Here is a 16,290-nt window from a genome sequence, read left to right as displayed (position 1 = left end):
GATCATTTATATCCTCCTTTTCTATTCAAAACAAAGGCAATAACTGCATGTTCTCAAGGAGAAGGCTTAACACATATATCTCCTTTGCAATTTCTTCCTGTAAACCAAATATAAAATGGCTGCCAGATGCTCTGGTTATGGCTGTTAGAGATTTATGGCTTCAGCCCACAGGCAGTGAATAGAATAAGCAGCTAAATTTAAATATAATTTTATCAGTATAAACACAGAGACGTGAAAAAAGGAAGACTTATTGTATGCACGGAATAAACTTCAAGGGGAAAAGACCACTGGGAACTCAAGCAGGAAACTCTGAGAGCAAATGACCTCTTTAAACGTATTTTAAGTAGAACAATCAAAATTGTAGTATTAAAATTCAAAGCCAGAGATGCAATTTAAGGAGATGTGGCTGTCATCCTTTATGGGAGAGCTTGCACAGCCCACTTGGCAAACAGCCTGGACAATTGTCCCTGTTTGCCTGGAGTGTCAGAGCACACAGGGACCATGGATAAAGCACACAAACTGGAGGCCAGTGTGCCCCAAGTGCATCATAGTAAGAAAGATGACCATCAGCCATATGAAATAGTAACTGGTGATAAGTCCTTTTATCCTTATAAAAGGATTTCTGAAATGAAGAGTCATCCCAAATAGAACTAAAGGAGTGGCAGGAAAATTTGCATTGTAGTAGAGAGATCTTGAAGAGAGAGGAGGAGCAGAGTGGGCCTGGTTGGGTCTGCCAGCATTGCCCTGTGACATCACCAGCCTGCCCAGGCTGGGCCAAACACCTCCCCTGGGATGCTGCAGGGATGGGTACCCAGCCAGTGGGGACAGCACAGTTAGAAACCCGTAGGAGTTAACATCTGTAAATATCCAGTCCTGTGATCATCTGTCACACAGCTGCTCCTGACTCTGAGCAGACACCTCATCATTTGGCAGCTAATCATGTGTTGATAAAAAATTAATAAACTGCTTCTGTTCTGACTTAGCTTAAACACCTAAGTAGGTTTCCCCATACAACAAACTCTCTCATAATCTCTGACTTCTCTCATCTTAGAGTACATTAATACAAGCCCATGTCATCTATCTCCCACCAAGTTTTAGGTTCCTTGTTCTGGCAGATAAATAATCATAGACCCCCATTTCTGGAGCTAAATTAATCCTGTGGAGAAAACTATTTGCCTATAGCATGTGCTTACAGACTAATCTTGTTATGTTTTCGACATACTCTTCCTTTTGCAAGTAATACTCTTCCCTTTCCCAAAACCAAAGTCACAAGGGCTCCCAGAAGGATGATCTCTTAGGAAAAAAACAAAAAAGCAGCCAAACTTCTTGTCACCATTGTCTTACAAAACTCTTTGGTTTCCTATTCTTCCTCCTCCTGAAATATGTTATTTCAACTTATATTTAAGTGTAGCACAGTGAAAGTCTCTCACACTTTATGCATTGAATTTTTTCCCTTCAAGATTCTGTTCCATGGAAAACAGTTGTTTTTAGAAGTGAGGTTCTTTGGTTTCTCAGAATTTACTTTTGATGACCTTGGCAAGCTGGAATAAAACAATATTAAACCAATGCACCACTGCAAGAAATATTGTATTGCAATTTTAACAAAGCAGTAGCACTGATTTACACTTTTAATTGAATGCCACAAATGGACCTGCACCTGGATGAAGAAATATGGCCAACAGAAGCTCTTTTTTTATTAGCTTTCCTCTTTTAATTATGACTTTGTCTCGCTATATGTAGAGACAGTTGTTAATTTCCTGGACCACTGTCACTCAGAAATGTTTAGGACAAGCTGTCTCCTCTGATCACACATTAGCAGGTATGATTCTTCCCTGATTAGCCTTCTGGTCTGTGCATAATTAAAACTGGAAATATTATCAAAGCCAGATTGAGAATTATGATTGATTATCTTTTTCCCTAGAAAAGTAATTTTGGAAAAATTATTCCATATTTTTGTGCTCTTCTCATAGATTTTAGTTTTCTAGTCTTTGTCTATAGCTGTCATACACCCATTGCCCCAGTTTTTCAATAAAAATTATAAATATGGCAATTCTGGGTGATAGCTGTCATAAATAAAGTTGAAGCTAGGAAAGCAAACAACTTTGATTCTAAAATTTTGGAGATGTTCTTACTATGAAAAACAATTGTGTATTCTTGGGCTGTTTTTCCCTATACAACCTTTGCTACATATCTAAGCTTACTCAAAGCTGGCTTGGAGACAGCCCAAAGACAAATTATCCAAAATCAAGGCATGTCCTTGGCTGCTTTGTTACAGTGGTTGTATTTAAGACCAGATTGGATTATCTTTCCTAGGATACAGAAATTGCCTTTCGTTTCCCCAGGGAAGGTTTGCATTAGATACCAGGAAAAAAAAATCTTCATGGAAAGAGTTGACAAACACTGGAACAGGCTGCCCAGAGGGGTGATGGAGTCACCACCCCCAGAAGTGTTCAGAAAATGTGGAAATGGCACTTGAGGATGTGTTTCAGTGGTGAATATGGTGGTGGTGGTAGATTCACAGTTGGATTTGGAAATCTTAGAGGTGTTTTTCAGCATTAATGATTTTATGTTTCTATTATAATAAGTGTGGATACCCTTAGAGTCAGTAAAGGCTCAGAAACCAGTAAGAAGAGCCTAAGTATTGTTTTTTCTCTTTGCTTTCAACTAGGCTAGGAAAGTTTATTTTACCACTTATAATTACCTCTCAAGGCAAAATGACCAATTACTGGCTACAAAGCTTAGTAATATTCTTGTTTGTCTTCTGTGTTGCCTACTGTTGAGAAAATTTAACTTTTCAACCAACTTCTTAAAACTTGACATCTTGACTCCTAGCTGGGCTGTGCAGCACAGAGGCACAGTCTGGTGCAGATGTGCTTGTTCAGGGTGACAGAGCCAGGGCAGACAGGTCTCACAGTCTGTTAGGGTTGCTCAGTAACAGGAGATGCCTCTGCTGGTCTTGGAGCACCATTAAAATTAATAGAACTGGCAACCTGCCCAACCAAACAAGAACATTCAGAAGCAGACTTCAGGTTTCTAAGTCAAAAAATTCTTTAAGTCTTTCTTTCTCCTTGGGATTAGGTGGAGATCTCCCCATCTGCCTGCTAACCTGAAAAGCCCCTTTTCAGGACTTAAATCGATGCATAGTCTCAATTATCTTAAATATTGTTGAATGCATAAAATATCTGAACATAAGCAGAATTTATGCTGAAGAAGGAAGTGTCTTTTAGCATGAATATAAACTCTTGGTGGAGTGCAACAAACATGGGTCATGAGGCTCTGGGGGTACAGTGAACACTTGTTGTGGTTCTTTACAAAGTTGTGTTTTTAAATGAAATTTCATATTAAACTCAGCCAGCCTTTACTGTGCCCAGCTCACTTTACCTGTTTCTAAATAGGAGTTGTCTGGAACTTCACAAAGCAAAGGATTAGCTGTGCCATTCCAAATTCTCCCTGCTGTCCCCACCTTTGTTTCACCCTGTCATAGGCTGGCACTGTACAGAGTGCACAGGAGTGGAGGAAGAGCGCAGGAAATCTGTGGTGTGAGCTCATGGGACATCCTCCAGTCCCAGCTCCCTCCCATGGGCAGGGACACCTGGCACTAGACCAGGCTGCTCAGAGCTCCATCCAGCCTGGCCTTGGGCACTCACAAGGATGGGACACCCACAGCTTCTCTGGGCAACCTTTTCCTGCGCCTCACCACCCTCACAGTGAAGAATTTCTTCCTAACAGCCAATCTAAACCTGCTCTCTTTCAGTTTGAAGCCATTCCCCCTTGTCCTGTCACTCCAGACCCTTGTAAAAAGTCCCTCTCCATCTTTCCTGACTCCCTTCAGGTCACCCTGAAGCTTCTCTTCCCCAGGCTGAACAATTCCAATTCTCCCAGTCTTTCCTCATAGCAGAGCTGCTCCATCCCTCTGATCATCCTGGTGTCCCACCTCTGGTCTCACTGGAGCACCTTCACATCCTCCCTGTGCTGGAGCCCCAGTGCTGGATACAATTACCAGGCACTCCACAGAAGGAGTGTCTCAAATTAACCCAGAACGACTCAATTACAAAGGAACTGAAGCTGTTCCGACTCACTTTGCAATGCCCACAAAATGTTAACAAGGAAAGGAGAATGGAAACAGAAAACAACACTTCTAAGTTTGCTAGACAAATATTTTCCCTTACAGGTGGCTTAATACTTGGGAAAGCTCACAAATAGAATTGAGCAGGGAACAAAGCAGATTAACTTACACAAGGAAGTTCAGTTGCTGAGTTATTGGTTTTTTGGTTAGGAAAAAAGGCTGAACATCCACATAGAGTTTGTTAAAGTTCATCATCGTGTGCTTATTATTTGGTTTTATGTGACAAATTATTTTAAAATAACATGAATAGATAAGAAATTTAAAGTATTTTTTCACTATTTCGCCCCTAAAACACCAAAAGAGATAGTTTTAAGGGTATTGTAGATGCTTCCCTTTATACAGAATGGATGCAATGCTTGTTTCCACTGAAACTTAATTTCTTAACCAAATATGAAGAGGCTCTCCAGAGAAATTGTGGAAGTAATGGGAGGTGTCCCTGCCCACGGCAGGGGTTGGAACTGAATAATCTTTAAGGTCTCTTGCAACCCAATCCCTTCTATGATCCTATGATTACCTTCCCTCCAAACTATTGGGTGTATAATATCAACCCTTCCTGCACAATTAAGCTGTGAGAACTGAGGTAAATTCAGATGATTTCTGGAATTATTGCAAAGCACTTACTGGCTCTGCAAAAGCAAGTTTAACAAATGTACAGATACACTGAGATTCATTAAAGCAATGGTGCTATGGACAGTCCCACGATGTGAATATGCTGATTAGGCATGAATAGTTCTGGACTTCACAGTGAATTTTACTGAATGAAATAAAGCTTTTTGAAAGAAACAAAATAAAGGATTCAGACCCATTGGAATGTAATATTTTTTGACTATTAAATGTCAATATATGTTTCACACTGGGTATTAGTAGAGTCAAGTGTTAAAATAGTGTTGCCTTCACTGCAGGACACTGTGACACTGCAAGACAGGCAAGCCTCACAAACACACAGAGACTGAGAATGGTAAAGAGGAGAAAAACGCACCATGAACCACTGAGCACTTCTAATTTGTAATGGGTATCTAATATTATTCTCCTCCATCTATGGGTCTAATTTAGTCTTAATAGAAACAGCCATAGCTCCTGCTGAATTTGATCTTTAAGTGAAATGATAAGAGGGGATAAAGGCCAGACTTGCAAGGTTACAGAATCTAGTGATGCCCCATTACACTCAGTTAAAAAGGGCTAAAAGTGACACTTGCAATCATTTGAAAATGAATGAAAACAGGGCTGAGATGCATGTTTTTTGTAAGAATTTTTTCCCTTAGCTATGAAAAAGGGGGTGTTTGAAAAAAAATACTTATTTGGGGATACTAAAAATTAGATTCCATGATTGGTCTTTGTTTGTTTGTTTGGGGTTTTACATATGGAATGAAAAAAGGGAGAGAAGAAGCCCTCTATAATTGGTGAGTTGAAACACTGGACTGCTGCACAAAGTGAAAGACACTTAATCTAGTCGATTTTATAATCCAATATAGCAATTCACAAGCCACAGAGTCCCCCAAAATATGTTTAAAATGCAAATTGCACTGATTTTATTTAATCTAATACTTTGGATACCTGAGGGCTTTTCTTCATCCCAGTGCTTTCCACTCTTTGATTATGCACTGTGCTCAGGCAGGAGAGCAAAAATTCTTCCACCAACACCAAGGAAAAGTCACATATAAGGTCTGGCTTGTATTTTTCCAGACAATCCCTCTCAGTCTCTGTTTCTCATGTGTTTCTGAGTATCTACTTCCACAGTCTCCAAGCAGTGGCCTGTGGCCTTCCAGTACTTTTCCTTGGGTCCTAAAAACAAAAAATTATCAAAGCCACAGCTCCACACGTGGCATAGGCAGGAGAGATAATTTGTAAAATTTACATGCTGACAAGCATAAATCAAAGGACATCAAAGAGTTTATATTAAGCTGCAATTAAATAATTTGTTTGATGTATCATTTCTTCTGAAATTTACAGTTATGTAACCCTCAGCTCTGTGGCCCAGACCTCAAGTAACACCTCTCATCCCCTTGCTGTCATGGTACAGATGCAAAATCCCCCAAATTGCTGCCATCCCATGGCTGATCCTGGAGCTGAGCTACTCCTGGAATCTGCCACTCCTTCCATAGACAGGGAGAAGTTTGCTCAGCTACATCAGCAGCAGTGGCAGCTGAACAAGGTGATTTTGTGATTGTGAACTCTCACTTCCCCCATGTGAACAGCAAAGCAGGAACTGCTGCCAGCACATGGGTGGGAAAGGAGGGTGCAGATCAGAAAATGTTCCAGCTTTGGAGGACGAGTGTGACTGTTTCCAGAGGCAGATCTGGGGCACTGGCTGTCCTTCACTCCCTTTGCAGCCACCTCAATGCAGAGTCCTTGCCAGGGCTGCCAGCCCCAGGTGACTGTGGCTTTACTATTTCTAACAAAGCAAGCCCTACTTACTAAGCCTGAGCCAGACCAGGAGTACGTTCTCTGGAACACAAAAGGAAGGCAAATCAAAATATTTCTGCTGAACAACCTGGTGTTCCTAACTCCAAGGCTCAGCTTCTGGTTCTGCTTCCCCAGTCCTGCAATCCAAGATAAGTCTTCCTTTTTCTTTGAGAATTAATAGGGCTGAAGTAAGTAATTACTGAAAATTCTCTCCCTCGGGAGATCAAAGCGCTCTCGTCATTTGAAATCAACTTGAGGAGGGACATCAGTATTAAATGTGAGCTCATCTCCACAGTGCTAAAGACTTCCTCTAGCCAAGATACTCAATGGAAAAAGAAAAACACAGCAAGACGAATGAAAATTTAAAACCTCAGCCCATCTTTGGAGACTATTTACTCACAGAGGCTCAGCGTGAGAATAGTTAAGAGGTGATAAAGTCCAGCTCAAGGAATGGACAGGTCAACTGCAACTGGGAGTAAGATGCTGGTAAACTGGGAGCTAAAAGAGAAAAACTCTTTTCTAAAAGGATCTGAAAATTTTCTATGAATATGTATGGATGCTTTTATTGTACTCTCATTATAGTGAGAAATATTGCCAGCCCAGTACTGAATTTGTATGAATATTACTTTGTTTCATAAGTTTAAAAACAGTTGGACCTTGATATGGGAAAACTCAATCCCTGTCAACAATGATAATTTCAAGACATATCTAATTCTGCAATAGCATCTCATGGCTGGATTTTGGCTATAAATGTTTGTTTTCCATAAAGTGAGAGAGACAGAGAGCACTGCAACATGCTCAGAATTTCTCTGTGTTTCTGACAGAAAAGCTTGGGAATAGAACTATCAGAAAGAAACAAATTACTATGCTGAGCAGAAGGGTAACCTCTGGTTTGAAGGGAAATCATGGAGAGCAGATTGGGAAAATGTTCACTGGTGACATTGCACAATTCTTGAGAAAGAAAAATAAGATATGAATGGGATGGCATGGAGAACAAAAAAAGGAAGGAAGGATCACATCTTAAAAAAAGGCAAGGGAGTAAAGGAAATATCTACAGTTAGTCTGTGAAAAACAAGAGCATAGCTGCATATCCAGCTTCAGGCCAAGTCAACCTGGTTGAAGTATCACTTGAGATCATCTGAGCCTTGTGATGCATTGCTGAAATAGTTTTATGCATATATATATATATATATATATATATATATAACAACCCAATCCCTCATAACATCAAATCATAAAATCTTATACTAGTTTGGGTTGTGAGAGAGCTTCAACAAGATCTAATTTCAATTCCCCTGCCATAGGCAAGGACCCTTCCACTATCTCAGGTTGCTCCAAGCCCCTTCCACCCTGGCCTTGAGCACTTCCAGGAACTGGGCATCCACACTTTCTCTGGGCAACCTTTGCCATTGCCTCACCACCCTCATAATTAAAAATTCTTATTTTCAGTGGGACATAGACTATAGTAGGAAACGGTGCAACATCCTCCAAGAGAACCTGCCAAGGTGAGAGCAGAACAGTTGTGTGTGCTGACTGAGAAGGGGAAGGATTGTCATGTAGCCAAAGCTGAGATATGGTGCTTATAATAATTGTCTTATTTTAATACAGAATTCCTTAGGTGCTCACAGTGGAGCTCCACTGAGCATAGGTGTCTGGGGTTACCCTCTCTGGCTTGAGGGTGACATCCCAAAATGCATAGGTCTCCTGTAGGTTCAATGCTGCATCTGCCAAATGTGTCTGGTTACCTTTGGATACCCCAGTGCACCTCAAAGGCTTTGTGTCTGTGGCTGAATTGAGCCCTGATGTGCCACGTCTTTCCTTCTGAAACAGGTCCAGGACCTGAAAGACTTTCTTTTCTCAAATGAGATATTTGGTGAGTTTGATGGGCTCTGTGGGCAGGGTTCAGTCTCAAGTTCAAGCACAGTACAAGAGTCTGCATGGAAATGTCTAGAGAGGGGAAGAGAGCAGCAGAGCTTGAAGGGTAATTCAGCCAACCAGTCACCAGGTGCCTAGTTTAGGGAGACCTGAGTCACTGCTCCCAAAATGAGGAGCGGTAGAAATGTGTTTATATATTACACCTTTGGTTTTGGCAAAGCTTTTCCCTACAGAATCCTTCTGCTTCTCTTTCTTATTAGAAAAAAATGTGTTTTTCTATCCAATACCTCTACAGCAAGAGTTGTTTGTTGGTGGTTTGTTGGTTTTTTTTTTAATAGGTGAATAGATGTTGGTGGGAGTGTCTCAAATATACACTTGAAAATGCTGTACTTGAAAATGAAGTCTGAAAAGGCCTAGAATTTTTAATAATTTAGGAAAAAGAAAGACCTATCTGCACAAGAAAATCCTTTCAAGATGCTGTGAGGACAAATACTGCTGCAAAGCTGGAAGGAGGCCAGGAGAACACAGTAAGTTAGAAAGACAGAAGAGAAAGTAAATGAGGGAGTGAAAAAATAAGGCACAAGAGAAGACAGCTGATAGAAACACAGAAAAACAGGCAAAGTACAAACACAGACTTGAGGAAAGATGTAGAAACTGTAGAAGACACATACAAGGATGGTGAGAAAAAGAGCAAACCCCAAATCTGGTGTGCTGTAGCACCAACTGGTTGAATGGGATGCTGAAGAAGAGGGCAGATTAAACAAAATTCTACTTTTGATAGTAAAACTGTCTTAAAAATACATGCCTTCTCCTTCTTCTCCCACACATATCACACATATTCCCACCTCCTTAGCTATCCTGCTTGGAGAACTTCATTCTGTTTCCCTGCTCATTTTAAAGGGCTGCATTTCACTTTTAGGCACCTTGTATTTCTGTGCTTCTGGTTACAGAGTGGCCTCATGAAGAGTGATAGCAGGACAACCTTGACCTGCAGAGAAACTCTTTGGTTACCCATTTCTCTTTTCCCAAAGCTGTTCCAGCTGGGGAAAAGCTTGTGATCCCAAAATCTGGGCTAATTCTGGTTCCTCATGGCAGTCCTCATTGCAATGCCAGGCCAATAGATGTGGTCATTCCAGAAAAATAAAATCATAGAATTTAATTTTAAATGTTTGGGTTTTTTTTTTTGTTTGTTTTTTTTTTTAATCTTGTCCTTACCAAGTAAACTGTTGGTAAGAATGCCACAAAGAAAACAAGAGTACATCTGGAACAGCTGCTGTTTGAAGGGATGTGATTTCAGCCACTGTGTGTTCTTCTCAGACGTGGCCAAAGTCATGGTTCTGTACATGCTGAAATCTCAGTGCTGCAGCCACAGTCTGGCTGACCCCAGCACTGGGGGTTCTCTAATCTAGGTTGTTCTCCAGAGGATAATGTCCAATGCCATCAGTGTCACCAGTAAAAGGATAAAAGGAGGAAAGATGCTCCCCTTGTAATTGCAGCCATTACTCTGTAGTCTGCAGCTCAGAAACCACTGGTACATGACACTCCCAGGTTTTAGTGAGGCACAATTTAGAACAGGCTTAATTCAACTGCTGCCCACCAACAAAAGCTTGTTGATGACCATGTTTTAGGAGTGCTGTTGGTTGTGTGCTCTCAAGTGGATCACCAAGAAAATGAAGGCAGCAGCATAAGGGACAACACCTTGAGAAGGTGCTGCAGCAAGGTGAATGAGTAAATAAGGTGCTATCAGTTTTGATCACATTTTGATACTGCTTTTCTTCATGAAACAGCATGAATGTTCAAGATTCTATTGAAATATGAGGATGCTAATGATGTCAGAGTCAAGGAATGTCCAGACAGTGCTTTTAGTCACATGGTTAATTTTGGGTAGTCCTGCATGGAGCATGGGTTTGGACTTGATGATCCTTGTGTCTCCTCCAACTTTACATACTCCAAGTCCTTGCTATCTTACTAATGATGCCAATGATCAGATTGTACTGAGAGGTTCTCTCCCCTGAGACAGTAAAATTTTTACTTCCTAGTGTCAAGGCTTTTACAGGGTTTGGCCTCTGCAAAATGCCCCATCAAAGAGCAATCTAGGATAAGTGATGAAGCACAAGAAGGATTAATATTGCACTGAGAAGCAGTGTGTGTATTTTACAGAAACAGATGGCATACAGAAGTATCTGTCAGGTCATTTTGACCCAGATGAGTGTGATTCCTCACAAAGCAAATAAACTGAAAGTATTACTTGCTTCTTATTGCCTACACTTCATTATACAGTTAGAGCTGGTACCATAATGAGAGCACAGACCAGCTCTGCACCAGCCCTGGAGCTCACACTGCAGAAGCAGATGAAGCTTCTTTAGAGAGTTGGGCTGATCAGGGCACAAAGGTTCCAAGACCAGAAGTTCAGCCAGAAAACAAGAAAAATACAACAGGAAGGGAAAGAAAGGCATAAATATTTGGATGCATTGGGGAAAGTAGCAGAGATTAAAACAAGTTCTGAAGCTTGATGACATATGACAGAAAATCAAAGCAGCTTTGTTAGTTGCCTGTGGTTGCACACTTATAGCAGTGGACAATTTTGTCCTTCTGTGTCCTCCTACAAGTACAAACACCTATTTCATCCATAAGAGGAATTAAACAGTCTGTAAAGTTGAAAGAGCTAAAGTAAACACTCATAGAAAGGAACAACTGCTACTGCTTTGAGGATCTGCTTCTTTTTAGGTTGGGTTTGTTTGGGATTTTTTTTGGTTGGTTTTGTTTGTTTGTTTATTTGCTTTTTTATTTTGTTTTGTTTTGGTTTTGTTTTTTGTTTTAAGCAGCTGCAGTGAATTAGAGGACGAAGGGGCATTTTTGATGTTTCTGGAATTCTTTCTTGAAGCAATGTTTTGAAATATTTGATATAAATCAGAAAACACTCAAAGCAGAATGTTTGGGCATGGATCTTAGGATCTTCAGGACCCACGAGGATGTCTGGTGTTGCACATGCAGGTGCATCATTATTTATCCTCCGCATGTTGGAGTCCGACTCTGTGCACCAAGTGTCCAAGTACTGAAGGGAAATGCACACACTTCTGAAAGTCCTGAATGTTTTATTTATTTGGGACATACCACGTCTGCCAAAAGAAATAAGCCTCACAGGTTATGCACAGGGAAGAGGATTGAGTCCTGGTGGTCTTTGGAATAATCCTAGAACAACATTTTTCAGAGAACCTTGACAAACTCTGGGAACAAGGTTCTCCTTGCCTCATGGGTAAGCAAATGAGCTCCTGTATTCAGATATTCACATTCACCATATTCCTGCCCTGAATATGATGAGTCCAAGGTAGAGTTAACTATCTTTAGAGCAAATCATAAAGCCCTATTTTAATCTAGTGCATGATCATAACACTGAATAGTTAGAAATGCAATTGTGAAACTACTGGATGACGGTTGAGTCTAAAATTCTTCTGACTTTTCACCAAAGCTTGGTTTTGTTTGCTCTTCTTATGAAATAGCAAATCTGGTCCTACTTTTTTTGTCCTCTGTCCTTCATTAAGACTGTGTGCCTGAGCAGTGTGGTTTTTTAATGAAACTGTTGTGACATATGCAAACCCATTCCATGGTACAAACCCCACATAAGAACCTGCATGAGAAAAGGGACTATGCAGGAACAAATCAGGGGCAGCAAAGTAAAGTAAGGTTTATTCTGGCAGCAAATTGGGAAGTTCATGCATTTTGCTCATTAAAACACCTTTAATGCATTGAATGGGATCTCTTGTGGAGAATACTGCTCCTGAACATTAATTATAGGTGCCTTGTGGGAGCTGTAAGAGCAGCTTTGTTCAGTGTTACCTTGGTGCTGGCACCTTGCTGACACCACCAATCTGTTAGGAAGAGTTTGCTGTGGAACTTTAAAGCACCCTCTGCTCTAAGTGGGGTGTGATCAGAGCTGTAACGTAAACTAAACTGCTGTAGTAAATAGAAACCTTCACTCCTCCCAAGTCGTGCTAACCTCAAAATTTGTTGACTTCAATGACTTATAGAAATTCCTGAGTCAGCCCTTCTGCTGTGATTCACTGTGGTTTTGCATTAAGGGATGAAGCTTCACACACTCCAACAGACTCCAGGTTTAGTGCCTTCAATGACCACTGAAATTGAATAGGCTTATCATCTATGAGAAATATTATATTTTTAAAAAATTTTGGACTGTTTTCAACCTCTGCAGTGGGATGAGGTGAATCCCAGTTTCTATTTCTCTCCACTGACTACAAATGAAAATGGCTGAGGGACTACCTTAAAAAGAGGCATCTAAAATATGAAACACATGAAATTAAATTAATCCTTTCTATTGTATCAAAGTATATTATTTCTATTTAATAATTCTTAATATAAGAGGTTTGGGAGTTTATTAATCATTCATCCTTTGGAAGGTTCAACAAATAGAAACTCCACCTAAATTTCCTCCTTACATAGAGTATAAATTACTATTGCCACTCTTTTAGGTTTGGAGGAAAGCTTTTACTGCATTTAAAATAAACATGTAAACATTGCACAGTGGTTATCTTCTTCTTTATAGAGATCTGCCCATGTAATGATAGATAAATATTTACAGTTATTTTTACATTTTAGACTTTTAGTTGACAGAAAGAATCATTAGGGTGTTATTTAGCAGCAAGGACTTCAGCAGTGTATCCTTGAGCAGTGGAAAAGCACTGCAGTGCTGAATATTCACTGATATTCTCCCATTTTATTTCAATGCATTTTATTTGGATGAATGTGGTCTAATTTTATATGGATTCCCTTCTAAAGCTCATAAAACTCTATGGATTAAAAGAACCCTAATGAACTATGTTCTATTCAAAACATTTACATATCTCCCTTGATCTCTGATGTGTACAATTGTAAGTGCCACAGTTCTGATGATAAAATTCCCATGAACTTATATAAATAGCAGAACTATTTCTATATTTTAGTGGTGAATTTTTAAGGATTACGTTTGATTGCCATAGATGCACACATTCATATCTCATGAATTCTGAAAAAGAGAAAATTCATATCAAACTGTACTTTGGATCAGCTTACAGTGCGAGAGCTGCATGTCTAAAAGTTATTTTACATTTTATGCTCAAATTACAGTTTGGAAAGTTTTATTCTCTTTCTTGTTTTATTACATACTTTATTCTATGATCTTCCCAAACTCTATTAGCCGCCTGAGCTAAATCTTTGTATAGCAGTGTTTTACTTTCCTTGTTTCTGGCAACATTTCCAACTATAAATAAGTTATGGAGTAAAAAACCAGAAATAATATTTTTATATGCAGATATTTAAGAAAACTCACCATAAACATGTTTGGGTTTTTTTGCAAAGAGAAGCACTAATAAGCATGAAAATAATAAATTAATGGAGGTCTAGGAAGCCTTAAATCTCTTCCCACTTGTGTATGTGTTGTAGTGAGGGTGGATACAGTTCTACCTTGTCTCACACCCTTGAAATTCATTTCACCCCTCAGACAGGAATTGTGTCTATCTCCTCTTCTCAATTGTCTGTCTTTGAGCTCAGTTTTCAAATGTTTTCCTACCTGATCATATTTTTTGTAGTTAAAGTTTTAATTTTTTTTTTTCCTGAGTTTAGAAATGTCTATTTTGAGGAGAAATTTGGCCATTTCCTTCCTAAACCACTGCTGCAACCAAGGCTGATAACAGGAACTTTAGTGCTTCTCAAGTCCCCCAAATAAGTTTGGAAATCTGGAGTGATTAACAACCTCAATTAGGGCCGTCAATATTCTCTTTCTTTTGCATATTGTTTAAGTCATTAAAAGACTTCCACAGAAACAACTGAACTTGTGAGTTGGCAAGTTTGGGAGGCAATAAAACTGATTTCTAATGAGGATTCTTCTCGATGCCATTTATCATCCTGCTGTCCAGAGAACACTGTTAACTCCCATCACTCTCTTGTTTAAGTCCTTGCACAAATATTTAAAAAGAAATTGTAGTCCTAGAAAGATTCAAATATTTCACACAGACAAGACCAACAGTGACACTACAGAAGAAAAAAGGCAAAGTGATTAGAGAATTTAGTTATTCTAGAACAATTCTGGTAATTTTAGAACATTTTTTACAGAATAAATTCTTTTTAATAGATGGTTCTTATATAACCTTCCATTGAACCTTGGAAAAGTCATTACATTTTCTACCTCTTTATCTATAAAATGGAGATTTTGCAAATCTCGACAGTTTTGAGAACTAAAAACCCCAAATTTTCACTGACCTTTACCTACTATAAACATGCCACCATATTCATGTTTTTATGCATTTAGATCAACAATTAACTTGTCAAACAACAGTGATTTCCCAGAGCATGGTTTTGGAGCCAAGTCCTCACATTGGCAGTGATCTCATTCTAGCATGTATTAAACCCCAGTTGTTAAAAAAGAATTTATGAAATTGAAAAGTTGTTCATGACAAGAAAACTGTTATATGATAGTAAATAAATTAAACACTTATTTTAAATAACAGTAGTCATACGTCCAGCTATCTTAAGATAATTTTAAGATATTTTATTAATTTCCTGAACTTAATACTAATTTCAGCTTATATCTTTGTACACGATTGCAAGGTAATATATATCTAATTTTAAAAAGAAGTTATAGGTAAATACAAATAGTAAAAGTTATTTTCCTAGACATTTTGTTCTGTCAAACACCAATGAAATATAAGATGTGATCCAGCTTACCTGATACAGATGCCTACATTTAATCAGTTGAACTTTGACAGTGCCCAGACACCCACAGAAGGAAGACTGTTATGATGAAAAGGCAGTTTGCTTATTTTATCTGATTTTTCTGCCTGTGATATCTCTAAGAATCTGCTGGTTTTTACAATTTCATCTTGCTTTGCACATCCATCTGCTACAGTCTTGTGGCCACACAGGTTTTTTCACTGCTGCAGTACCAGTTTGCAAAGTAAAAAAAAAAAGTAAATAAATAGAGGCAAACTGAATTTATTGTAATTATTGGGTGGCAGTGACCTGTAAGTCCTTGGTTAAAAAGCTTGCACAGCACTGCTACAATTATAGTGTGCTCATAACCTTCTTATAAAGGGAGTCCTATGTAGGAGGCTTTTGCTCAGTGTGTATTTGTTTTTCCTGTAAGTAGCAATGGCAAATGAGTGTTTTTGGGAGTGTAAGGAATACTTTATGCATAATTTTTCAGTCTCTGTATTTCCTTTCCAAGGGAAATGCCACAAACACATCTAGCTCCAAGAGCTGCTGCCCTGTGAGCCTTGCCAGCTAACATTAGCCATGGTTAGCAGCACTCGAGTGGTTTGCAGAACACAATTACATTTGGAAAAATAAATCTGCATTTCTAATAATTGTTTGTATGGGATTGAAATGGAACAGCAGAGAAAAGTGTTTGTAAATAGAACGGACTCTGGTGAAAAGAGCCACATTACTCTTCATCCTTTTCTCCTAGGAAAAGGATGAAGCTGTGATAACTTATTTTCCTGCCTGTCAGACTGTCCTGAGTTGAAAGAGCTCAGGAATCCAAGAAGTGAACTATGTCCCATGAGGGAGGTGGCAGTAGTCAGATGGTGCCTCCTCACAGGAGCTGGGGTTCCATGGTGTCACAGCCTCACCCATGGTGGCGTTTTGCAAACTCCTGCCACTGACATCTGACACAGTTTTTTCCAGGGCTGTTGGAGCCTAAGATGCAGAAAAAAGATGGAAATACAGGGGAGAAAAAAAAAAAAAAAAAAAAAAAGAAAAATGAGCCATGTACAAATCATCTTATACTCTGAAATATCCAAGACATCACACTTTCCTCTCCAGTGGTGTGCAGGGAGCAGGATGCAGCCCATGGAGCCCCTTGGTTCACTTGTCATTTCTGAGGGAAGGAGCATTAA

At 39.3% G+C, this 16,290-nt stretch overlaps 1 long non-coding RNA gene across 1 annotated transcript in view; it reads right to left on the bottom strand.

Annotated features, from left to right (window-relative positions):
* LOC116808144 (uncharacterized) overlaps positions 1–16,077 on the bottom strand; it is a 45,590-nt gene extending 29,513 nt beyond the window's left edge. Inside the window, exon 1 of the long non-coding RNA XR_012054802.1 lies at positions 15,122–16,077. This is a non-coding gene — a long non-coding RNA (uncharacterized lncRNA). The remainder of the gene's footprint in view (positions 1–15,121) is intronic.
* Positions 16,078–16,290: the final 213 nt, after the last annotated feature.

The sequence above is a fragment of the Taeniopygia guttata genome, chromosome 3 (assembly GCF_048771995.1).
Source record: "Taeniopygia guttata chromosome 3, bTaeGut7.mat, whole genome shotgun sequence".
Classification (NCBI taxonomy): Eukaryota; Metazoa; Chordata; class Aves; order Passeriformes; family Estrildidae; genus Taeniopygia; species Taeniopygia guttata.
Note: the sequence above shows the minus strand (reverse complement) of the source record. Positions and strands in the feature narration are given on the sequence as shown.